General features: G+C 44.6%; 1 protein-coding gene across 5 annotated transcripts in view; it reads left to right on the top strand.

The window, feature by feature from the left end:
* LOC126299573 (glycine receptor subunit alpha-3) overlaps positions 1-25625 on the top strand; it is a 386589-nt gene that overhangs the window by 99637 nt on the left and 261327 nt on the right. The window lies entirely within an intron of this gene.

Consider the following 25625-nt stretch of genomic DNA (forward strand, 5'->3'; position numbering starts at 1 on the left):
ATCTGTTCAGTGAATGTAACGGTTTAAAATTACATGGCTCTTATTGTAAAGATTGTAATAATTAGCTGATTTAGTGCCTGTTAAGTATGCAAAATGTCCCTACATGGGACGCATTTCAGAATTAATATGAACAGTGACGCCATTAATAGAACTGGAAGAGGTCGAAATAAGACTCAGTAGCTCGTACACCAGCTCTCCTGCTAAAAATATGCGAGCGTCTGACACTCGTTACCGGCTCTGCATCTCTTCTATCTTTAAAAATAAAGCCTGGCTATTGCACGCAACGGAAACTCCTCACGTCCTAGGAACGTAGGTAGGTATATTTATAATTTAAGGGTCTCCTAAACATAGGAAAGTTGTAGTATAACATGGATTTCAAAATGTAAGTCAGATCGAGAATATAAAACTTCTGTTTAACCTAATCAAGTGCAAATGAATAACACAGAGCAGTGTTCTAAAAATTGCAGCAAACTAAAATAAAATGACTCTCAACTCCATGGGACTCACATTTAAAGTCACATTTAATTGGAAGACTGTACCAAGCAAACATGAAGACTTCCACATCCGGCAGCTCCCAAAAGCAAGATAAATGAGACAAATATTTATAATAGATAACTGAGCATTCAAGATGCATAACGAAATGAGATAAATGTGAGCTCCTCAGAGTATGGATTACGCTGCTGACTGAGTGAAATTTACATTCTTCAAGTGCAGCGAGAGGGCACAAATTAGCACCACACGAGAGGCAGCAGGGTAATCCTCTGCAACACAAATTCATGCATGTGACTGCAGTTTGGCACTGTTTGATTTTTATGTCGCGTTACAACTGTAGCTGAACATTCAGTTTGAAACATGACATTGCCAAACTGCTCTGTGACTAGTGCTGTTACTCGTGTCCTTGTCCCACACTTTTACTCTGAAATGAGCTCCAGATCATTTGACTGTTGTCGAACCTAGGCTTGTGCATGCACAAATGGCTTTAAAATTGACGTTAATGTTCGATGGGATATTCCTTACAGTTTCTCCACTGGAGATTGTGCATCGCGTGGAGCGGCTCTTTACTAAGAGACGAAGATTAATAAAGCACTGTAATCGTAGTAGCAGTAGCGCTGGTGAGTTTATTCATCTGTAGATCTTTTTTTTCAATGATATATCTTGGTATTAAAATTTGAGAGCAACAAAAAACAAAAAAAGAAAAGAAATCCACATATACAGACATTTACATATTTACACCCCTAATATAACTAGAATGGGGCAAGCTTTATAGTGGAAAACATCCCAGTATTTGCTTCCAGCCTCTCGAATACAAGTCCACTTTGATTAAAACAGTGATGCCTCATTTGGTTTGTCTTTATCCTACTTTTTAAACAAGCTTCATCATGTGCGACTTGAAAGTTCGTACGAATATTTCAACGGTCCAATGGCGAGTGGCCGGACAATAGAAGGCAACACAGCTCAGTCCAGATGATATTATCAAGGAAAATGTCAGGTGATGGTGTTGAAAGGTGGCGACAGGAAAGACATCCCAGATGAGAAGTGCTCTGGCTAGTTACGGTACGATTCAGTGAGGGTTTCGAACTCTCAGATGTGGACGCCCACCACTCTAATGTGCAATGATGTGTGGTGGGAAACACTATTTAACATGGACGTTTCCAGAAACGGTCGTAGAAGTCAAAATGATGTTCTCATTCGGTTTTCATGTGGTACTCGAGAGCGCTTGAAACGAGACGTACATTAAACAACTCTTGTAGTGTAACAAACAAATGAAAATGTATTGACTCTGAGAAGCAACGCTGCTGGCACAGCTTCATCTCCACTAACGCTGAAGTTAGCGTAGATCGAGTAAAACTAGTCTGCTATCAACCTCTACCCCCACATTTACAATATTTTACGGATATTTTTGCAAAAAAGCTCACCGTTTCCACAAACGACTGATACAATTCGAATTAAGCAATTAATTTATGCTTTATCAACAGAATACTCATCAAAAATTATCATTGGACAGAGTATTAATCATTCGTCGCTTCGAAGCGCTCCAGACAGGATAGAACTGGTACCAGGAGGCCATGTGAACCTCCACCGGTGAAGCAACTTATGGCAGTGAAGTAGTGTGTATGTGCCCGTCGGTTGAATGAAATCATCGCAGTAAGATGACGCCGTGGGTAAGCCTTGCGCCTACCCAGGCAGCAAACAACAGTACATCCGAGGGAAGCGGCTACATAACCCATAGGAACCAGCCTTCCCGCCGACAGACGCAACACGGCGACGATCCGCCCGGCCACCAGACGACATCCTAGGCAGCGATAGGTGTCACTGGCCCCACACACTTATTCTCCTCCGTGGGCCACGTGACGGAAGGTATAGCCTATGTTATCCTGGCGCCCGGGGTTTATTTAGGCCGGTACTGAAGCCACGATTAGCAGTTCAATCTGTGTGGTCTTCTTCCGCGAGGTGCAGATTGCAGTCACAAATGGTTCAAATGGCTCTGAGCACTATGGGACTTAACAGCTATGGTCATCAGTCCCCTAGAACTTAGAACTACTTAAACCTAACTAACCTAAGGACATCACACAACACCCAGTCATCACGAGTGCAGTCGCATTCCATCAATCAAAAACTCAATTTGGAAGCACCACAACGACGATGCTGTGTCTCATGTCAGTGATCAGCGAGTGGACTTGTAAGATTTCTTGTCTTTGTCGCCTGCTCGGACATCACTGTGTTTCATCGTACTGAAACTTTGAAGCTGAACTGTACTACTTGGACTTTAACTTGTACCGTGTTTACGAATACAAAAGCTGTAACTTTGACCTTTCCCATCTAGACTTGAACTCTGTAGAGCGTAGTGTGCAGTATATTTACACTTCTGGCAATTAAAATTGCTACACCACGAAGATGACGTGCTACAGACGCGAAATTTAACCTACAGGAAGAAGATGCTGTGGTATGCAAATTATTAGCTTTTCAGATCATTCACACAAGGTTGGTGCCAGTGGCGATACCTACAACGTGCTGACATGAGGAAAGTTTCCAACCGATTTCTCATACACAAACAGCACTTGAAAGGCGTTGCCTGGTGAAACGTTGTTGTGATGCCTCGTATAAGAAGGAGAAATAAGTACCATCACGTTTCCGACTTTGATAAAGGTAGGATTGTAGTCTATCACGATTGCGGTTTATCGTATCGCAAAATTGCTGCTCGCGTTGGTCGAGATCCAGTGACTGTCCGCAGAATATGGAATTGCTGGGTTCAGGAGGGTAATACGGAACGCCGTGCTGGATCCCAACGGCCTCGTATTACTAGCAGTCGAGATGACAAGCATCCTATCCGCATGGCTATAACAGATCGTGCAGCCACGTCTCGATCCCTGAGTTAACAGATGGGGACGTTTACAAGACAACAACCATCTGCACGAACAGTTTGACGAATTTTGCAGCAGCATGGACTATCAGCTCGGAGACCATGGCTGCGGTTACCCTTGACGCTGCATCACAGACAGGAGCGCCTGCGATGGTGTACTCAACGCCGAACGTAGGTGCACGAATGGCAAAACGTCATTTTTTCGGATGAATCCAGGTTCTGTTACAGCATCATGATGGTCGCATCCGTGTTTGGTGACATCGCACATTGGAAGCGTGTATTCGTCAGCGCCATACTGGTGTATCACCCAGCGTGATGGTATGGGGTGCCATTGGTAACACGTCTCGGTCACCTCTTGTTCGCATTGACGGCACTTTGAACAGTGGACGTTACATTTCAGATGTGTTGCGACCAGTGGCTCTACCCTTCATTCGATACCTGCGAAACCCAACATTTCAGCAGGATAATGCACGACAGCATGTTGCACGTCCTGAACGGGCCTTGCTGGATACAGAAAATGTTCGACTGCTGCCGTGGCCAGCACATTCTCCAGATCTCTCACCAACTGAAAACGACTGGTCAATGGTGACCGAGCAACTGGCTCGTCACAATACGCCAGTCATTAGTCTTGATGAACTGTAGTATCGTGTTGAAGCTGCATGGGCAGCTGTACCTGTACACGTCATCCAAGCTCTGTTTTACTTAATGGCCAGGAGTATGAAGGACGTTATTACGGCCAGAGGTGGTTGTTCTGAGTAGTGATTTCGCAGGGTCTATGCACCTAAATTGCGTGAAAATGTAATACATGTCAGTTCTAGTATAGCATATGTGTCCAATGAATACCCGTTTATCATCTGCATTTATTCGTGGTGTAGCAATTTTAATGGCTAGTAGTGTAATACGTTGTAACAAAACCCATGTTGGAGAAGACGTATTCTCCCTTTTTAAATAAACTTTGTTCTACCACATATGCGTGAACATTTCTTGTCCTCCCAACCACAACAGATGCGTCACCAGGGGAAAGGAAAGAAAGCACAACCGTTCTGGCCACAGACAGGCTAACAGAGCCCGACCCAGTGGCGTGTCATCTATCTACCAATGGGGTCACGTGGATCCGGTATGGTGGAGCGTGGTGTCAGCACACCGCTCTCCCGGCCAGTGTCTGATTAGCAGACCTGGTGCCTCCATACAGCAGCATCAGGAGGCTGAGTGCACCGCATTCAGTCCTCGCACCAAAGAAAACTCTCCTGCAGTACCGGGAAGAAAGCCCGTGGCCTGAAACTTAGAACGTCTTCGGGTTGTCTGCAGTTAAACAAAATAAGGAATTAAGCTACAGCTACAGCAGTAGCTTTATTAGCCTGCTTTCTTGTTTTGTATAAATGCAGGCAACGTGTAAATGTTCTAATAGGGAAAAATCACCAATTTGACCTCATATTTTAAGGAGAAGAAAGCACACAAGCAAAAGATGAGACCCAGTAACAGGAACCGCAAGAAAATTGCGTCCTTTATTCTGATAGCACTCAGTAATGACGTTCTAAAAGTACAACTTTAAAAACTTTCGCGCGGCGTAAAATTCCTCTCGTGGGAAATTCCTAGGAGCAGGAATTTTGCGGCGCGTGAACAGAACAGATGTTTTGCGTCGGCACAGGGTCAAACCTTAAATACGTATCGCATTTGTGTTCTCCCAGAAAATGAAACTGCATGCGCATTAACTATTCAGTCGACACGTGGTGTCTGGGAAGTACAGTGTATGAAAGCAGTTTTCTTATAAATGTTATTAATTCTTTATTATTTGCAAGAAATTCAATGAAAACACTTTTTGCAAGTATGTGATACATAACAAAAACCTCTGCTTCATACAACCACAAAAAAGTTTTCATAGGTACCACAGAATTTTATATAGCAAGTAAAGTGTGAAACCTTACAGCCGGCCGCGGTGGTCTAGCGGTTCTAGGCGCTCAGTCCGGAACCGCGCGACTTCTACGGTCGCAGGTTCGAATCCTGCCTCGGGCATGGATGTGTGTGATGTCCTTAGGTTAGTTAGGTTTAAGTAGTTCTAAGTTCTAGAGGACTGATGACCATGGATGTTAAGTCCCATAGTGCTCAGAGCCATTTGAACCTTTTTTTTTTGTAACCTTACACAAAACATTGTTCTGTCTTATTTGTGGTATAAGTACTCCCCATAAGTAAGGTGAATTAGTTAAAAACCGAGTGCTTGTATGACAATTGCACTTGTTTGAGTACCGTCCCTGAGAGGTGTTGCAGGCGTGTTAGTGGTGCAGTTGGGGAACGGTGCACGAGTCTTGCAACGACGGATGGTTTTCATTATAATCAATAGCTGGTGACTACAACCGCGTTGACACTGTTTGTTTAATACTTCCATCTCTATGACGATTCCGGAAACTCCAATCTTGGCCTGTGTAATGGTCTCTGTCCGAAATTTTTTCACTGTCTAGCCATGGTTTTGAAGAACATGATTAGTTCATCCTCTTGTGGTGGTGGTTTCGACAGTTCTTCCACACAGTTTTTGAAGTGAAGTCCGGTTTCTTTGGTCTCATTTAAATTTTTAAGAAGGGTATCACTTTCCTTCCTCTTTGTAGTCGGAGGGCTTTGGTATGCAATTAAACGAAGTGGTTCCACCATTTTCTGAGATTCGAGAGAAAGTGTGTCACACTCATTTGTTTCCGACCAGTTATCGTCAGCGTTGCTAAAGAGTTCATTATTGAGTTCCGCCAATATGTTTAGGCAACTTCCTATATTTTCAGTGTGCAGTGTAACATTCATCTACCACACATTCTAGTAAGCTCAGCCTGTCCCAGTAGCTAACTTTCCTCTTTTTTGCAATTGATCCTACGCGACCCATTTTTTTCTTTTCTCTGTCTTCTGTAGTGATCACGGATACGTGGATGATCACGGACACTCTTCCACCGTCTTTGGCACTTACCCAGACGTTTCAGAATAGTGAAACTTGTAAACAGGTAATCTCCACTCTAACATTTTCGATACCTCTCAATTACAGAGGAAGCATTAACCGCTCTTTGAAGGAAGAATATGGTGTTTTTAAAGCCGTCACGTGTTAAATCGAGGCCAAGACGTGACCAACATACGCTCTCTCAGTGTTTGCCAAATCGTCTGAGAACACCTGCAAATTCACAGTTTCGGAATATACGTGGTGTTTCCTTAAGAGCATGCAAAAATTTAACAGGACGTAGAGGATGCTTCATGGAAAGATTTTAGGTAGGGAACCTGGGATCGGAGAAGCCAGCTTAAGGAGATAACAGGAATAAAATCACATTATTGTGCACTTTCTTATTTACATTATTTACAGTTAACTGAAAATTCAATCATTGACACAATGAACGTACCATTTGCACTCTGTCTTACAAAATATGCTGAAACTGATGGCCATCAACCGCAATGCAAGCATGACATCGGCGAACAAGATTCTGACTCGTTCTGACAAATATCCCTGGTGTGTTTCGAACCACATGACAGGTAGCTACAATTCTGTCAACTAATTCTATCATGTATCCACTGGGGTCTCATACACAAGTGACTTTAGTTACACCCATAGGAAATAATCAAGCCGATTCAGGTAAGGTGACCTCGCAGGCCATGGAATAGAACCTCCCCTTGCAGTTCAGCGAACAGGAAGTATAGCATTCAGATGGTTGCGGACATCCACACTGACATGGACACTCGTCGTGACGGATGATTCCTATAAGGAAATCTTTCCCAATACAGCCTTTTACCAGCGAGAGCACTGCAGCGTACTTTCCCATACGCTTGTCAGTGAGTTCTGCTGAAGTGTACCAGTTCTGCTCCATCGTATTGTACTATACGTCTCTGAATAGCACCGAATAATGAATGGATATGTCGTTGATTCATAGCACGCACTGACATGGGGTAATGTAAATACGATGCAACAGAGCCACCTTATGGGCAAGTAAATTAAACAAAACCTGCATCATGACTTTCTAGTTATCAGGCTCGTCTTCCTCCATGTTTCCTTTCAGGAAATAAAGAGTACATGTAAATAAGCAGCACAGTACGTCTAAAATTGTTCGCCCGTTAGACGTAAATAAGCTGGGAAACAGTAATGCCAGACAAAGCGGTAGAGAAATTTACTAGCATATCTCCTTAAGCTAGCTTCTCCACCCCAGGTTAACAAACCTCAAATTGTTCGGTGGAGAATTCTCTATGTCCTGTTACAATTTTTCACGCTTTTACGAAAACATCCTGTAGAGGTTACGTAATTCAAATACCAATTTCGCGAACAATAAACGATTACGTTCCAGATAATGTGCTGTTCGAGGCATGCACAACGGCTTATCTGAGTAATAACACGTAAGGAATATATAAAAAGTAATAAGTTGTACTTTCATGTGTATCAGCATGAAACAAATCGAAACAACATTTAAAATTAACGTTTTACACGATGCAACAGTCGACATTTCATGTGGTATAGAATAAGAAAAAAACAGAGATGATGGCGAGTCAGCGTTGGAATCGATTTGGGGATCATAAAAGTGCGAATATGAAGGTGGACCCACAAATCACGTATTACGTATTGAATGCTAAGAGAGAAAGTTTGCCATTGTCTCATGTACGCTAACATGAATATCAATGTGGACATCGAAACGCACATTAGAAAACTGCGGCAGAATGCAGCTATCGGATTGTGGTACACTGTATCTCATTATCACCCACTTTATTGTGTGCACAGTACTCAAGCATTGCATCTTTTACGACATACCTGATACAGTGGTTAACGTATGGGTTTCGTGTCCAAAAGATATTGGGGTCAGTATTCTGTGCATTCATTTCATGTTAGACTTTTCCAGAACAATTTCGGGTGTATACTGGGACAGTTATTTTACTGAGCTTCAGTCACTGACTTTCTTCATCCTTTTTTTATAGTCAAATCCTGTTTGACCAGATATGCTCGTAATTATGTAACATAATGATACAAACAGGACATTTGTCGGATTCGTTATAATGAGCGAACTTTCAAGTAAAAAAAAAAAAACACACACACATTACTGACAACTTGGATTGGAGCACTTGCGTGAGCTAAACGTGAACACAGAATTTCGCCGCCAACTGATATGTCTACCTGTGGTGGCACAAAAAATACCCAGGTAAAAAAAATACTGAACAAGTTTAATTATTAAAGATTAATAACACGTCTGCTCTGTCGTGAATTGAAACAAAACATAAAACTAACCACTTCTTGAAATAGAACAATAATATTGCTGGCAGCTGAAGGCCAGTTAGATTGTCATTGAATCTATGTTCATTAAACACACGAAGTCAGTTTCGTAGGACGGTCAGCGCTAAAGTACAAACTAAATTAATGAAGTTTAAGTACTGCCAGGAGCAAAACTGTCTGAGTGTGGCGTGTTGCCATTTGAAAGTTTAACAGAAATAAATTTACAAGTTCAAAAGTCTGGCGCAACAACAGAGTCCCCATTTCCTGCGGAGGGGAGGCCACACATCCTTAAGTCAACAGCTGGCAGATCCGGAGGCCGCGAAGTCAAACATGAACATCACTGACGTCTGGAGGCGGCTGTTGAGTGAGAATCCTGATTGGTGGAATCCTTGAAGAATCGGCGCCTGGGCAAGGAATCTCACTCTGAGCGAATTGGTCTATGCCCTAAACACCACTCAGCCCTAGGATACAGATGGCTTATTTTCGATCACGTGTTTTGAAGGAGAGAAGAAGTCCTTGTTGCCCACGGCCTCTAGCGGCGTTTAGGTCATCTCCTGGTGAACAGTCAAACCATGGCCATCTGTCTTCTGGAAAATTGTCCCCTGTGTGTTAGGCACCTTCGAAGCAATGATGAGATGATGGTTGCCGGCACCACAGGCGTTAAGCCTCGATACAGTAGTAATGTTTCAAATGTAGGTGATCTCTTTGTAACAGTAGCTTCTGGTTCCGCTCCCAACCAACAAAATGTTATCAGTATTCCTCCTGTGGGGACTGTAACTGTTCAGCATCCCCTGACACCTACAAACGTACACTTAGTGTGTTTACGTTTCCAGAATGAGATTTTCACTCTGCAGCGGAGTGTGCGCTAATATGAAACTTCCTGGCAGATTAAAACTGCGTGCCGAACCGAGACTCGAACTCGGGACCTTTGCCTTTCGTGGGCAAGTACTCACCAACTGAGCTACCCAAGCACGACTCACGTCCTGTCCTCACAGCTTTAATTCTGCCAGTACCTCGTCTCCTACCTTCTAAACTTTACAGAAGCTCTCCTGCGAACCTTGCAGAACTAGCACTCCTGAAAGAAAGGATATTGCGGAGACAGGGCTTAGCCACAGTCTGGAGGATATTTCCAGAATGAGATTTTCACACTGCAGCGGAGTGTGCGCTGATATGAAACTTCCGGGCAGATTAAAACTGTGTGCCGGACCGAAACTCGAACTCGGTACTCGAACTCAGTTGGTGAACACTTACCCGAGAAAGGCAAACGTCCCGAGTTCGTGTCTCGGTCCGGCACACAGTTTTAATCTGCCACGAAGTTTCATACTAGCGCACACTCCACTATAGAGTGAAATTCTGGAAACATCCCCCAGGCTGTGGCTAAGCCCTGTCTACGCAATATTCTTTCTTTCAGGAGTGCTAGTTCTGCAAGGTTCGCAGGAGAGCTTCTGCAAAGTTTGGAAGGTAGGAGACGAGGTACCGGCAGAATTAAAGCTGTGAGCACGGGGCGTGAGTCGGGCGTCAGTCGGTGAGCATTTGCCTGCGAAAGGCAAAGGTCCCGAGTTCGAGTCTCGGTCCGTCACACAGTTTTAATCTCCCAGGAAGATTCGTGCGTTTACGTTGTTTGTATGGAAAGTCTGGATAAAAACATAGGCTGTCAGCAGCCTATGACTCTAAGGAAACTCTTGCATCTTTCCTTACCAGAAAGCAAGATACCTTCTGTGGGAAAAACCAAAGTGAAAGTCGAATTAAAAACTCCAGAGAAGGTTAATTTCTACATCTACATCTACATCCGTACTCCGCAAGCCACCTGACGGTGTGTGGCGGAGGGTACCCTGAGTACCTCTATCGGTTCTCCCTTCTATTCCAGTCTCGTATTGTGCGTGGAAAGAAGGATTGTCGGTATGCTTCTGTGTGGGCTCTAATCACTCTGATTTTATCCTCATGGTCTCTTCGAGAGATATACGTAGGAGGGAGCAATATACCGCTTGATTCTTCGGTGAAGGTATGTTCTCGAAACTTTAACAAAAGCCCGTACCGAGCTACTGAGCGTCTCTCCTGCAGAGTCTTCCACTGGAGTTTATATATCATCTCCGTAACGCTTTCGCAATTACTAAATGATCCTGTAACGAAGCGCGCTGCTCTCCGTTGGATCTTCTCTATCTCTTCTATCAACCCTACCTGGTGCGGATCCCACACTGCTGAGCAGTATTCAAGCAATGGGCGAACAAGCGTACTGTAACCTACTTCCTTTGTTGTCGGATTGCATTTCCTTAGGATTCTTCCAATGAATCTCAGTCTGGCATCTGCTTTACCGACGATCAACTTTATATGATCATTCCATTTTAAATCACTCCTAATGCGTACTCCCAGATAATTTATGGAATTAACTGCTTCCAGTTGCTGACCTGCTATTTTGTAGCTAAATGGTAAGGGACCTATCTTTCTATGTATTCGCATCACATTACACTTCGCTACATTGAGATTCAATTGCCATTCCGTGCACCATGCGTCAATTCGCTGCAGATCCTCCTGCATTTCAGTACAATTTTCCATTGTTGCAACCTCTCGATACACCACAGCATCATCTGCAAAAAGCCTCAGTGAACTTCCGATGTCATCCACCAGGTCATTTATGTATATTGTGAATAGCAACGGTCCTATGACACTCCCCTGCGGCACACCTGAAATCACTCTTACTTCGGAAGACTTTTCTCCATTGAGAATGACGTGCTGCGTTCTGTTATCTAGGAACTCCTCAATCCAATCACACAATTGATCTGATAGTCCGTATGCTCTTACTTTGTTCATTAAACGACTGTGGGGAACTGTGTCAAACACCTTGCGGAAGTCAAGAAACACGGCATCTACCTGTGAACCCGTGTCTAAGGCCCTCTGAGTCTCGTGGACGAATAGCGCGAGCTGGGTTTCACACGATCGTCTTTTTCGAAACCCATGCTGATTCCTACAGAGTAGATTTCTAGTCTCCAGAAAAGACATTATACTCGAACATAATACGTGTTCCAAAATTCTACAACTGATCGACGTTAGAGATATAGGTCTATAGTTCTGCACATCTGTTCGACGTCCCTTCTTGAGAACGGGGATGACCTGTGCCCTTTTCCAATCCTTTGGAACGCTTCGCTCTTCTAGAGACCTACGGTACACCGCTGCAAGAAGGGGGGCAAGTTCCTTCGCGTACTCTGTGTAAAATCGAACTGGTATCCCATCAGGACCAGCGGCCTTTCCTCTTTTGAGCATTTTTAATTGTTTCTCTATCCCTCTGTCGTCTACTTCGATGTCTACCATTTTGTCAACTGTGCGACAATCTAGAGAAGGAAGCACAGTGCAGTCTTCCTCTGTGAAACGGCTTTGGAAGAAGACATTTAGTATTTCGGCCTTTAGTCTGTCATCCTCTGTTTCAGTACCATTTTGGTCACAGAGTGTCTGGACATTTTGTTTTGATCCACCTACCGCTTTGACATAGGACCAAAATTTCTTAGGATTTTCTGCCAAGTCAGTACATAGAACTTTACTTTCGAATTCATTGAAAGCCTCTCGCATAGCCCTCCTCACACTATATTTCGCTTCGCGTAATTTTTGTTTGTCTGCAAGGCTTTGGCTATGTTTATGTTTGCTGTGAAGTTCCCTTTGCTTCCGCAGCAGTTTTCTAACTCGGTTGTTGTACCACGGTGGCTCTTTCCCATCTCTTACGATCTTGCTTGCCACATACTCATCTAACGCATATTGTACCATGGTTTTGAACTTTGTCCACTGATCCTCAACACTATCTGCACTTGAGCCAAAACTTTTGTGTTGAGCCGTCAGGTACTCTGTAATCTGCTTTTTGTCACTTTTGCTAAACAGAAAAATCTTCCTACCTTTTTTAATATTTCTATTTACGGCTGAAATCATCGATGCAGTAACCGCTTTATGATCGCTGATTCCCTGTTCTGCATTAACTGATTCAAATAGTTCGGGTCTGTTTGTAACCAGAAGGTCTAATATATTATCGCCACGAGTCGGTTTTCTGTTTAACTGCTCAAGGTAGTTTTCAGATAAAGCACTTAAAAATATTTCACTGGATTCTTTGTCCCTGCCACCCGTTATGAACGTTTGAGTCTCCCAGTCTATATCCGGCAAATTAAAATCTCCACCCAGAACTATAACATGGTGGGGAAATCTACTCGAAATATTTTCCAAATTATTCTTCAGGTGCTGAACCACAACAGCTGCTGAGCCCGGGGGCCTGTAGAGACATCCAATTACCATGTCTGAGCCTGCTTTAACCGTGACCTTCACCCAAATCATTTCACAATTCGAATCTCCGTCAATTTCCTTCGATACTATTGCACTTCTTATCGCTATAAACACGCCTCCCCCTTCACTGTCCAGCCTATCTCTGCGGTATACATTCCAATCAGAGTTTAGGATTTCATTACTGTTTACGTCTGGTTTCAGCCAACTTTCTGTTCCTAGTACTATATGGGCGTTGTGACCGTTTATTAATGAGAGCAGTTCTGGGACCTTTCTATAGACGCTCCTGCAGTTTACTATTAGCACATTAATATTGTTATTCCTTGTTGAATTTTGCCTACTGCTGCCTTGCCGCGTCTCAGGAGGCGTCTTGTCGGGCCTATGGAGGGAATTCTCTAACCTAAAAAAAACCCATGTGCACTCCACACGTACTGCGCTACCCTCGTAGCCGCTTCCGGCGTGTAGTGCACGCCTGACCTATTCAGGGGGACCCTACATTTCTCCACCCGATAGCGGAGGTCGAGAAATTTGCACCCCAGCTCTCCGCAGAATCGTCTGAGCCTCTGGTTTAAGCCTTCCACTCGGCTCCAATCCAGAGGACCGCGATCGGTTCTCGGAACGATACTACAAATAGTTAGCTCTGATTCCACCCCGCGAGCGAGGCTTTCCGCCTTCACTAACTCCGCCAACCGCCTGTACGAACTGAGGATGACCTCTGAACCCAGACGGCAAGAGTCATTGGTGCCGACATGAGCAACAATTTGCAGTCGGGTGCACCCAGTGCTCTCTATCGCCGCCGGTAGGGCCTCCTCCACATCTCGGATGAGACCCCCGGCAAGCAGACAGAGTGAACACTGGCCTTCTTCCCCGACCTTTCCGCTATTTCCCTAAGGGGCTCCATCACCCGCCTAACGTTGGAGCTCCCAATAACTAATAAACCCCTCCCCCCGTGTGCCTGCTCGGACCTTGCTGAAGGAGCAGCCACGTGTCCACTCACTTGTCCACTTCTTGGTGAATAACAGAATCTTGATATCTAAAAATACAGAATCTTTCTTCCTTCCTTCGTTATCCGCAAACTGGGACAAGTTGATACAGAATGTGGAGAATCGGAGATTTTTGGAAATCGTGTAACCTGTGTTTCTCGTTATAAGTGTTACAAGGTTATGAAGCAATATGAATGGGATGGTAAAGAACGAACTGTCAAACTGCAGACCTGCTTGTTAACCTTCAACTCTCATACTTTACCTGAAGCTGTATCTATGCATGGAACTAGATGTCCTATAGATCCTTACCTGTGAACAGTCAGGCAGTGAATTAACTCCCAGGAGCAATTTCCGCATCGTCAGAATTCTGAACTTCGTAACCGTATTTTTCAACCCCGGTGTGGGCTGAGGACCTCTCCGTATTCCTTTAATGCGTCTACACTTGCGAAGAGCAGCAGCACTGTCGCCGTTGTTTTGATAAAACTGTATTACGAGTAAAGCCCTGTATACCTTGTCCAGACCCATGTTGACTGTCTGCAACTGTAGTGAAAAAAGGTGCTTTTGTTTCAACGCTAGGTCGTTGTACCAGTAGCGGCGCCTAACGGCAAGTCCTGACCCTAACATTACTAACAACACAAATTCTGCAGCGCACAAACTGAACATCATTACTATGAAGTTGGGTATCCATACCATAAATAGTTTTCCGTCTAAACTATCCCAAGTAGTGAACGTTTAATTATAACCACCCAGTATTGCCGTGAAACGCAAGATCGACTAACTCCATCACATAAAGCTGCAAAGAGAATTGTTCGTTTTCAGCCTGATATAGTCTTCTTATGTGAAAAATCGTCCAATTCTCAGCAGACTATAGTATGAAGGCTTTCATGACCGGATGACATATCTTCTGGTAAACCTTCCGGGATGTAAGGTCGTGGTCCATGAAACGACCTTACATCCCGGAAGGTTTACCAGAAGATATCTCAGCAGACAGCTCACGTTAAAAAAAATTTCATAACAGGAGAGGTCCGTGTCTTGGAAAGGGTGACGTGTCTTGGTAAAAAGTTCTGCACCGAATCGGCTATACCCATTCAATGTAGGAAACGATGACATCGAATTAGTTGCTGTGTAGACTCAATATGCTCACAGAACTTTTACAGTTGTCTTGGTGTGTAAAGCTCCCCACTATAGCATCATCGAATACGCCAGTTTCAGCCTCTCTTTATAATAGGTGGAGAAATGGCTCCTAGCACTATGGGACTCAACTGCTGAGGTCATAAGTACCCTAGAACTTAGAACTACTTAAACCTAACTAACCTAAGGACAACACACACATCCATGCCCGAGGCAGGATTCGAACCTGCGACCGTAGCGGTCGCGCGGTTCCAGTCTGTAGCGCCTACAAACGCTCGTCCACCAGCGGTCGGCATAATAGGTGGAGGCCTGAATTCCCATCATGTAGCGGGGGACGAGACAGGAAAGACAGAAACGGTAGGGCTTTGATGAATGTTATTGAATACAACAACGTAGGAATAGGCAACGATGGAGCTCCTACTACGTTAAAACAGATTAAAACAGATTCAGTGGGATCCGGTCGATTCCCAATATAGTTCTAGGCTAATACAAACGTTGATACTAGACAAATATGCTACGCTTATAGCAAGTGGAGAATTGTGGAAGTCAACTGGGGCAAATACAAAGGCGCAGATTGACGGAAACTCGAAAACATGCTACGTGACTTTTGGGAAAAAGATGCATGACAAGCTTAAGTCGACGCTATGGAAATCGCAGCGGATGTCAACATACCTAATAAAAAAAATAGTTTACTGTTTTGAAGCAACATTTCATCCCTTGGTGGAATCTCGAATACTCCAGAGAGTTGCACAGCGCAGACTTGCTTGTTAACAAATTCCTGAAACAAACTTAAGAGGACAATTGGATTAAATTTTGTTCTTGACTCAATAAAGCAACCAGTATGACAAGCATTTGGTATAAAACAAAGGACTTTAAAAACAGCCAACTGCCATCCCTATTACTACTAACACTGCCCTGTTAGCGAAATTTATCGATACGCTCACTTCATCCACGGTTCCATTTGTAAATCATCCGTCTCCTGTTGAAGATAAGCGCCATCATATCTAGCTTCATCCCTCGTCTCTAGAAGAACTAAATGAAAATCGTGCGACATCACCTTGATATAGATTTTATTCATTATTCTATGCTAGCGAACCTGACCACGGAACCGAATGATTTTCTGTTCCTCATTTTTAATCGGTCTTAGGTGCAACAGGACCTCACGGCAACATGGAAGGCAAAAGCTATAATTCCAGTTCTGAAAAGTGGGAGAGACAAATGTGGTCTCTAACCATCGACCGAGCGCGGTGCTATCATGTATAGCAAAAACGCTGGAACGAACGGTAAAAAGGAGACTGAAAGGACGGCTTGAAAATAGTTATTCGAAGCCCTGGAGGCAGTACGGATTCAGAAAAGGCAAAGAGACTATGGGCAGTCCGTATTTTTTGTCAATTGGTGGTGGAGGGGTATGGGGGGGGGGGTTTCTTGAAAGCAAAGGAAAAGTAAGCGGAGGGATTACTGATGTCAGCTGCATCAGGACATTACGCGGAATCGGCGGCGACGACGGAAAATGTGTACCAGGCTGGGATTCCCTGCTTACGAGGCAGGTGAGTTAACCACTGCGCCATTCGGGAAGCAGTGTTACCGCCACTGCGCCAACTATCTCGACAGGCCTCACGGCAGACCCACATTCCCACCGAGCGCCAGCTATCCACAGTCCCTGACCACTTCTTCCATGCTCGCTACTCTGAGATTCCCGCAGGGGGTCGGGCGTACACCTAGGTGAATCAATTATATGAGTTCGTGGTGTCTGTTCTTTCCGACATGTCCGAAAGAATAGACACCACGAATTCACACAATCTGCATTCGCTTGTTAGGGTATCATGCCTGCCTTCAAACGATACAAACAGTCATCGCCGCAGTTCTTGACGTTAATGGAGCTTACGCTCACGTTCATATACCGATTCTCTTGGACAAGCTGGCAGGATTCCGAATTCCTTAGAGGATAATTTGTGGAAACAGTACCATTGTCGATCAAAGAACAGTTTGTGTCAGATTCAAAGGCTACGTGCGCGGACGTTTTCTTATCTCCCAGGCCTTGTCACCGAGTGCAGCTATAAAACTTCTCTTGTATACTCTCTGTACTATAGTTTAGAGCGCACAACCACTCACTCCTACCCCATCCTAAAATATTACTCTATACAGATGATATATGTGCTTATTCCACTGCAGACTTATCTTCAGGCCAAAACTGCATTTCTCGCTACAATGGCATACGTCGATGAACGGATGGAAATTTCGGCTGAGAATTCGGTGATCGTCCCTTCTTACAAATCAATCGATGCTCGCATTGACGGTCACGCCTCGTGCAGAAAGTATACTTTCCAAATAAAATCTTATGTTCGGTTCCTAGGAATGATATTTGGCTCTCGGTTAAACGGGACGCCTCACATTCAATCTACTGTTACTAAGTCCGAAGAATGTTTAAATGTAATTCGCTCACTCCCCCGTGTATGTTGGGAAGCGCATCAGGGTGTTCTACTTAACATGTGCCTAGGGATTATTCAATCTCGATTGGGTATGTTTTATTTCTCCAAATTACACAGCCATCCGTACCTGCCTTGCAGCCGTGCGTTCGACGTCCAAAAGTGCTCTTTCAGTGGAGGCGGGGTAGATGCCCTTGAGCATTAGACATCGAGTGTAGTCGGATAAATTTTATATTCAAGACATGGCCTTCTAGATAGTTCTGTACATAAAAACAGAGACTGCATTTACCGATCATTGACTCCCTCCTACAAAGAAATAAGGTTCCAACGTTCTGTACTAGCTCTGACACTTGATCTCCTATCATATAGTCTATACTATGTTCTTCGCATTTTTCTTTATTTGAGTATGGTCTTGACACACTCAGCTGCCAGATTCCAGTTTATCATTTTAATACGACCAGCTCGAAAAATGTTGATATAAATCGCAGCTTTAACCGCTTCGTTGCAGCTCAGTGGCCTGGTTATACCTGTGTGCATAACGATGGATTCAAAATTTTACACTGGGAGTATACTGTGTTGTTTTTCTATGCCCTCAGATTCAAGTCAGGAAAGCCTTCAAACTGCCTAATAACGCTTCTGTTTTTACGGTAGAGGCAGTTGCAATTTTGAGCGCAGTCAAGTTTGTACCTTCAACTCCCTTCTTAATGGTCTTGATCGTGTCTGGTATCCGGAGTGTCATAAAAAGTATTCAGATATATATATATATATATATATATATATATATATATATATATATATATATATATATATATATATGTATGTATTCAGATACATTGGATGTGGTATTGGAATATGTTCGCAGTATACGGAGGGGCAAGACAATCCATTTGCTGTGGTTGCATTCACACTCTAGCATCCACTATAAGGAAGAGGTTCACGTGTTAGCGAAGTAAGCTGCATCTATAGGCACTGCCCTTGATTTGAAATCACCGTATACACCTTACTAACGTAAGCTCAAGAGCCACGGAGAATATTAATGACAAGAGATGTGGACCGTGTCCTAACAAACGAAGGTGGTTATTATTTGGTGTTACAACCTCGAATTCCTACAACGCTGTGGTTGACGAGAACACATTTGGACCGATCAATGATTTACTGGGTCGCAGGGCAACTGCGCTTCAGCTACACCACCTTTCTTCTCCATCTACACCTAATCAACATTTACGGTTGTCCGGTACGTGAGTGTGATTCTGAGTCGGAAGAGTATGTAAACTACATCTATTTTCGGCCCCAAATTTGACTGTGAACGACTAGACATTTGAAGAGATTGCTGAGTATGGGATACCACCTTCCTCAATCAGCTTTCTCTGTTTCGGTTATTAAAGACATTCGTCTTTTTAATAATATTCTTAATTTCCTTAAGAATGCTGGGAAAATCTGTAGGTTTTAATGGTATATATATATATCTCATTTTTATGGCTGGATTATGATTAAATTTCAGACACGGAGTGAACTGTTTAATCAAACTGTCTAATTTACTTCTAAATATATTTGTTAACAATTTTAATGGAAAAAAAGTATGACAACTTTAGCTCTTATATCAGTAAATATGCATTTAGATGTTCTCTTCGTACAATTCAGTATACATTGCAACCATGTATTTTAGACACCTAAATAGAGTACATACCCTGGAGGCCAAAGAAATAAATAAAAAAACTCTGATCTGGCCGGGCAATAAATTGAAGTGAGCTGGGATGACATATGCAGGTGTATCATACCAAACTGTTTCAGCTGTATGCCAGAGCTGTACTGTATTAGCTACCGCGTGGATAGCGTGCCAGTCTCTCGGCAACCCATGACAGATGTTTTCAGTGGCTGAGAGATATGAGACAAGATGCTGCCAGGACAACAATCGAACACCCTCTACAGTATATCGAGGTAGGACAGAAGAGCACGGGCAAAATGCGGTCTTGTGTGATCTTGTTGAAAGATAATGTCATGGAGACTTGAAGATAGGGCAAAGACACCGACCTTAACGTGGCAGAAATGTAACGTCTGCTGGCCAAATTACAGGCTAAGCCAACCAGAAGTGACAGTATTGTGTACCCAGTGGCACCGTATACATAGTACCAAGTGCTGGAACCAAATGAGAATCAGGAATGCAGTTTTGCAACGTTTTTGCTCCTCAGAGCCTTCACACACTGGTACGTGCATCCTGAATATGTGCTTAGAACCGGGACTTGTCTCAAAAGACGACGTGGAATCACTTCTGCGTTCAGCGTTAATGTCGGGCGCACCACTGATGACGAACTGTCCCTGCTGCCGCTTCGTAGGAAGCTCCAAGTTTGATCGCCTCGCTACGAATTACAACTACACTGCGTATTACATACGGAGTCCACACTGACAGTTGACGCAGTTAATGATGGAACGATTGTAAATGGGAAATGCATTCACGGTCGCCCCAATTAGCCACCGCACAGAGTATCAGCTTGGATGGCGCGAATAGTAATCTTTCCTTATGTACAGAATGTGGAGTACTCCTAACTGCTTTGTGCAGTTGTGCTGATATGTAATGATTTCCTTGTCATCTTCACGGTGTTGAAGTTTTAATGACCAGCAGTGTACATTTTAAACACATTTCTATGTCGCAGTTTAGTTTTCTGTTGTCAGGATGTGGGGAACCAATCAGATGCTACTGTGGCGAGTAAAGTATTGATTTTCCCTTGTCTCTCGGCCAAGGGCCAACAGAGCGTAGCATGCCGTGAGCTGCTAACAAAGAGCTTGTATCATATATGTATATAAACTAAAATGTTTAAATATTATATCAAAATTTTGACAGATTATGTAAGACTCTGTAAAGCTGAATCTCAACATGGTTCGCTGATTAGTTCCTTCAAAAATCCGTTTTTTTTAGATACAGTTTGTCATAAAAACACACGGCAAAAGTTAACTTATTGAATTAAGAAAAAATCAACTGATGTTCCTAAATTTGTCAAGACGACAGCACTATCTTCACTTAAAACTTCCGGGCTGATAGGCCGTGGTCGATATATAAAACTCTCCCCTGACGTTTCGTCTCCGACTGCAGGAGACATCCCCCGACGTAAAGCGCTTTACCTCGGAAGGTGTCTCCCACAGTCAGAGAAGATTTTTATACATCGATCACGGCCTATTAACCCGGAAGTTTTAAGTGAAGACAAAATAGGCAGTGAAAGCCTGCACTGTATGAACGACAGCACTATATCTGATATATGTAATAATGAAGCTGTACCAAGTTTCAAAGTAATATTGCAATGTTACAATGGTACAAAAATTAAAAGGGAGATAGTTCAGAGGCCACCATCAACCGTCGGTTCCGTTTGAAAAATTCTGGTGTTCAAAATTTAAGAGTTATCAGGCTAATTAGACCGACTTAGAAATAGGGATTGTTAATTTTTCAACTAAAAACAATATAAATAATTTTATAGTCATAAAAGGCGCTGACTGGGCGCTACTGCCAAAGCTGGAAATGATTTTGGAGCGAGTGCTTCGTTCGTCGTCTGCACCGAGCGTATATAAAGAACAAGGTGCCTGCACCAAATGGTTATTCAATCGTCATGTCATACGGATAGGTGCCACGCTCCGCTACAGAATTGGCCTAGATTTTGTCCGCGACACTCTCCGTCTGAGCCTCGTATGGCTTTGAAAATGACTGATATTATTCTGTTTTGTTCGAGTGATAGATCTTGTGAAACATGTGTCACATGTGTGACTGGAGTACATTTATTGTTCTGTATTGTATGTATAAGTTCAGTTTATTTAGTTTATTTCTTTTTCTTTTTCTTGACGTGTGAGTGCTATACTTGTTTCCTTTTCTTTTTTCTGCAGTTCAAAAATAATGGTTCAAATGGCTCTGAGCACTATGGGACTCAAAATCTGAGGTCAACAGTCCCCTAGAACTTAGAACTACTTAAACAAATGGTTCAAATGGCTCTGAGCACTATGGGACTTAACATCTATGGTCATCAGTCCGCTAGAACTTAGAACTACTTAAACCTAACTAACATAAGGACATCACACAACACCCAGCCATCACGAGGCAGAGAAAATCCCTGACTCCGCCGGGAATTGAACCCGGGAACCCGGGCTACTTAAACCTAACTAACCTAAGGACATCACACACATCCATGCCCGAGGCAGGATTCGAACCTGCGACCGTAGCGGTCGCGCGGTTCCAGACTGAGGCGCCTAGAACCGCTCGGCCACACCGGCCGGCTTCTCTAGTTCCATCGTGATCGAGTGATTGAGTATTGCTTTGTGAATGTCATTTTCATCGTCAGGTAGATCGGAGTGTTTGTTTCACGAAACAGTGCCTCGTGTGTTCGACAGTTTTTGTTTCACCTCTTGCAACACGTCCGTTTTAAGCCTTTCTCATTTCGAGAATGGGACAGAAGTTAGTAACAGGCAGATACACCGAGTGTTGTGATTGGCTGTCGCCTTAGGGCTACCACAAACAATGGTATCATCACATTTGATCTCAGCTAGATCGAGACATAAAACACTATACCTCTGGTAATCCATCGAGGACAGTGGGGCATTAGCCGGAAATGAAGTGCTTGAATAATGATGAAACCAATAGCTATACTATAATCCAACGTCGTTTTTACATAACACGCTGCAGCGTACACGCAACGAAGCGCGTTTCCGATGCGAGTATACAGGGTGTCTCTCCTCAGAATAGTCAAGCGCGTTTTCTTTGATGTTTCAGCAGATCTTTTCAATTTCGTTTTGCGTTGCGAAACTGGAGACAGTCCAATTCTGAAAACATGCTACCAGTTTCGACGCCAGAAAAGCGTCATCTTCAGGCGCCATCAACGTACGAATCGCAATGACAAAGACCAGCGGAATCTTCAAATGGAAACAGTACGACTTACGAAGCATGTACGGCAGCATGTACAGCCAAAAACGTCGTGTGCAGCGGGGCCAAAATCAGCTGGACTCCATATATTCGTTGCAGTATTAAGCCCAGCAGTGGCAAGACTATGTCCGCTGGGCTTTTCACGTCGGGGACGTATAGGGAGTACCTCGCTTCGGGGAACACTGTCAGATGAATGGCCCAGCAGTGACTTACTTCTTCCAGCCCTCTAAGCTTTCACAAGGATAATGAAACGACAAAACAACGGCACTTTCCACCACTGCGCTGATTATTCTGTTGCGATGACAATCTAGAGCGTCAGCTACTCACCGTTACGTTCCAACCAATGACTTCTAGTGTAGAGCTATCAGCAGCGACTCGGACGCCTGCTACAGAAGTAGACAGACTTTAAACGGTTCTGCCAGTGGCGAGTCACAATTCACGTCAAACAGCGCGTGGTGGTGGCTATTAAAAGTTCGCCAGCAGTTGCTCGCTATTGTCGCGGCGGTGTTCTGCTGGAGGCTCATTACGCCGCATTTTGTGAACAATGCTTGTGACGCGCTCACACACTCTGTTACGGCACCTCTTGTGGCTAATGAATAGCGGTGTCTTCAGCATCTGTCTGCTGGAAACGCTGTTCTATTGCATTACACCTATGTGCAGAGCGGTGAATCTACACTTAAGAATACGGAGAGCTCAATAAAGACACTGGTCATATAATAGTCAAACTCGGTATCGCTAAACATAAAATATAATGGGCCATCAAAAGACTCCGTCTGAGGGCGTTACTGCAACGTATAAACAGCGTAGCGCGACTCCTATGCGAGTATACCGGGTTTCTCTCCTCAGGATAGCCAAGCCCGCTTTCTCTGATGTTTCAGGAGATATTTGCAATTTCGTTTTGCGTTGCGAAACTGGAGACAGCCCAAACAATTATGGCATGTCACGTCTTTCATGCGACGCAGAGCGACAACATAAAACAGGAAACAAACCGACGCTTTCCGTGGAAACTTCGCGTCGCATGAGAAGTTTGATGAGCACTATTACTTTGGGCTGACTTCAGATTCACAGTGCACAAACGAAATAGCAAATACGTGCTGAAAAACCAGAGAAAATGCGCCTGGCGACTCTTTGGAGAATGAAGAATGTGTATGGAGCAGCATCTCTGTCGAAAACCATCGTTGTGGAATTGTGCGCCATGTTCCATGCTGATCACTATTCGATACAAGACGCCAGTCAGTCTGCGAGGACAGCGTCACTGCCAGCTCCTCATCTTTCCCATGCGATTCTCACGTCTTAGGCCCCTTAAAAAAAGCCTTGCTGGATCGAAGATTTCTGTAGGACGAGGATGTGTAGCGGGCAGTAGCGGACTTCGTCACGTAGCGAGCCACGGTGTTTTATCAAACGGGTGACGTCATCCTGGTGCGTTGGCAGGATGATGGTTTCAACGCGCACGGCGGCTTTGCCTGATTGGCATGCCGATTCTGGATTGCACGGGCTTTGAACGGAAACGTTTTGATTGCCGCTTATAAATACATATCTGGCCAAAATTTGAAGGTAAAAGAAATGTGAAATGCCCCACAAAAATTTTTAGTTTCGTTTTAAATATAGCCGTTCATCTCAACCTTCAGACGCACCCCTATGGTCGTCGCCACCGTGTTCAATACTCGCAACCACGAGGTAAAATACACTCCTGGAAATTGAAATAAGAACACCGTGAATTCATTGTCCCAGGAAGGGGAAACTTTATTGACACATTCCTGGGGTCAGATACATCACATGATCACACTGACAGAACCACAGGCACATAGACACAGGCAACAGAGCATGCACAATGTCGGTACTAGTACAGTGTATATCCACCTTTCGCAGCAATGCAGGCTGCTATTCTCCCATGCAGACGATCGTAGAGATGCTGGATGTAGTCCTGTGGAACGGCTTGCCATGCCATTTCCACCTGGCGCCTCAGTTGGACCAGCGTTCGTGCTGGACGTGCAGACCGCGTGAGACGACGCTTCATCCAGTCCCAAACATGCTCAATGGGGGACAGATCCGGAGATCTTGCTGGCCAGGGTAGTTGACTTACACCTTCTAGAGCACGTTGGGTGGCACGGGATACATGCGGACGTGCAATGTCCTGTTGGAACAGCAAGTTCCCTTGCCGGTGTAGGAATGGTAGAACGATGGGTTCGATGACGGTTTGGATGTACCGTGCACTATTCAGTGTCCCCTCGACGATCACCAGAGTGTACGGCCAGTGTAGGAGATCGCTCCCCACACCATGATGCCGGGTGTTGGCCCTGTGTGCCTCGGTCGTATGCAGTCCTGATTGTGGCGTTCACCTGCACGGCGCCAAACACACATACGACCATCATTGGCACCAAGGCAGAAGCGACTCTCATCGCTGAAGACGACACGTCTCCATTCGTCCCTCCATTCACGCCTGTCGCGACACCATTGGAGGCGGGCTGCCCGATGTTGGGGCGTGAGCGGAAGACGGCCTAACGGTGTGCGGGACCGTAACCCAGCTTCATGGAGACGGTTGCGAATGGTCCTCGCCGATACCACAGGAGCAACAGTGTCCCTAATTTGCTGGGAATTGGCGGTGCGGTCCCCTACGGCACTGCGTAGGATCCTACGGTCTTGGCGTGCATCCGTGCGTCGCTGCGGTCCGGTCCCAGGTCGACGGGCACGTGCACCTTCCGCCGACCACTGGCGACAACATCGATGTACTGTGGAGACCTCACGCCCCACGTGTTGAGCAATTCGGCGGTACGTCCACCCGGCCTCCCGCATTCCCACTATACGCCCTCGCTCAAAGTCCGTCAACTGCACATACGGTTCACGTCCACGCTGTCGCGGCATGCTACCAGTGTTAAAGACTGCGATGGAGCTCCGTATGCCACGGCAAACTGGCTGACACTGACGGCGGCGATGCACAAATGCTGCGCAGCTAGCGCCATTCGACGGCCAACACCGCGGTTCCTGGTGTGTCCGCTGTGCCGTGCGTGTGATCATTGCTTGTACAGCCCTCTCGCAGTGTCCGGAGCAAGTATGGTGGGTCTGACACACCGGTGTCAATGTGTTCTTTTTTCCATTTCCAGGAGTGTAGATCTATAGCGGGCGACTGATATGTGGCGTCATGGGTCTGCGAGCCCACTGTGCTCGTAAGATTCGTTGACACCCGAGTGCTGTTTGCCACAGTTCTATGACGTCCAACGAAAGTTAACAGAGGGGGCGTACAATTTTATGTACAGACCCCGAATACAGCGTGGCAGTTCCAGCCAGGATAATTTCAAACTACTAGTTGTTTAACTTTATTGGAAGGTTACGTCAAGTGACGTTAGACAAACAAGGTGCTCAA

Source organism: Schistocerca gregaria, chromosome X, assembly GCF_023897955.1.
Source record: "Schistocerca gregaria isolate iqSchGreg1 chromosome X, iqSchGreg1.2, whole genome shotgun sequence".
NCBI classification, from domain to species: Eukaryota; Metazoa; Arthropoda; class Insecta; order Orthoptera; family Acrididae; genus Schistocerca; species Schistocerca gregaria.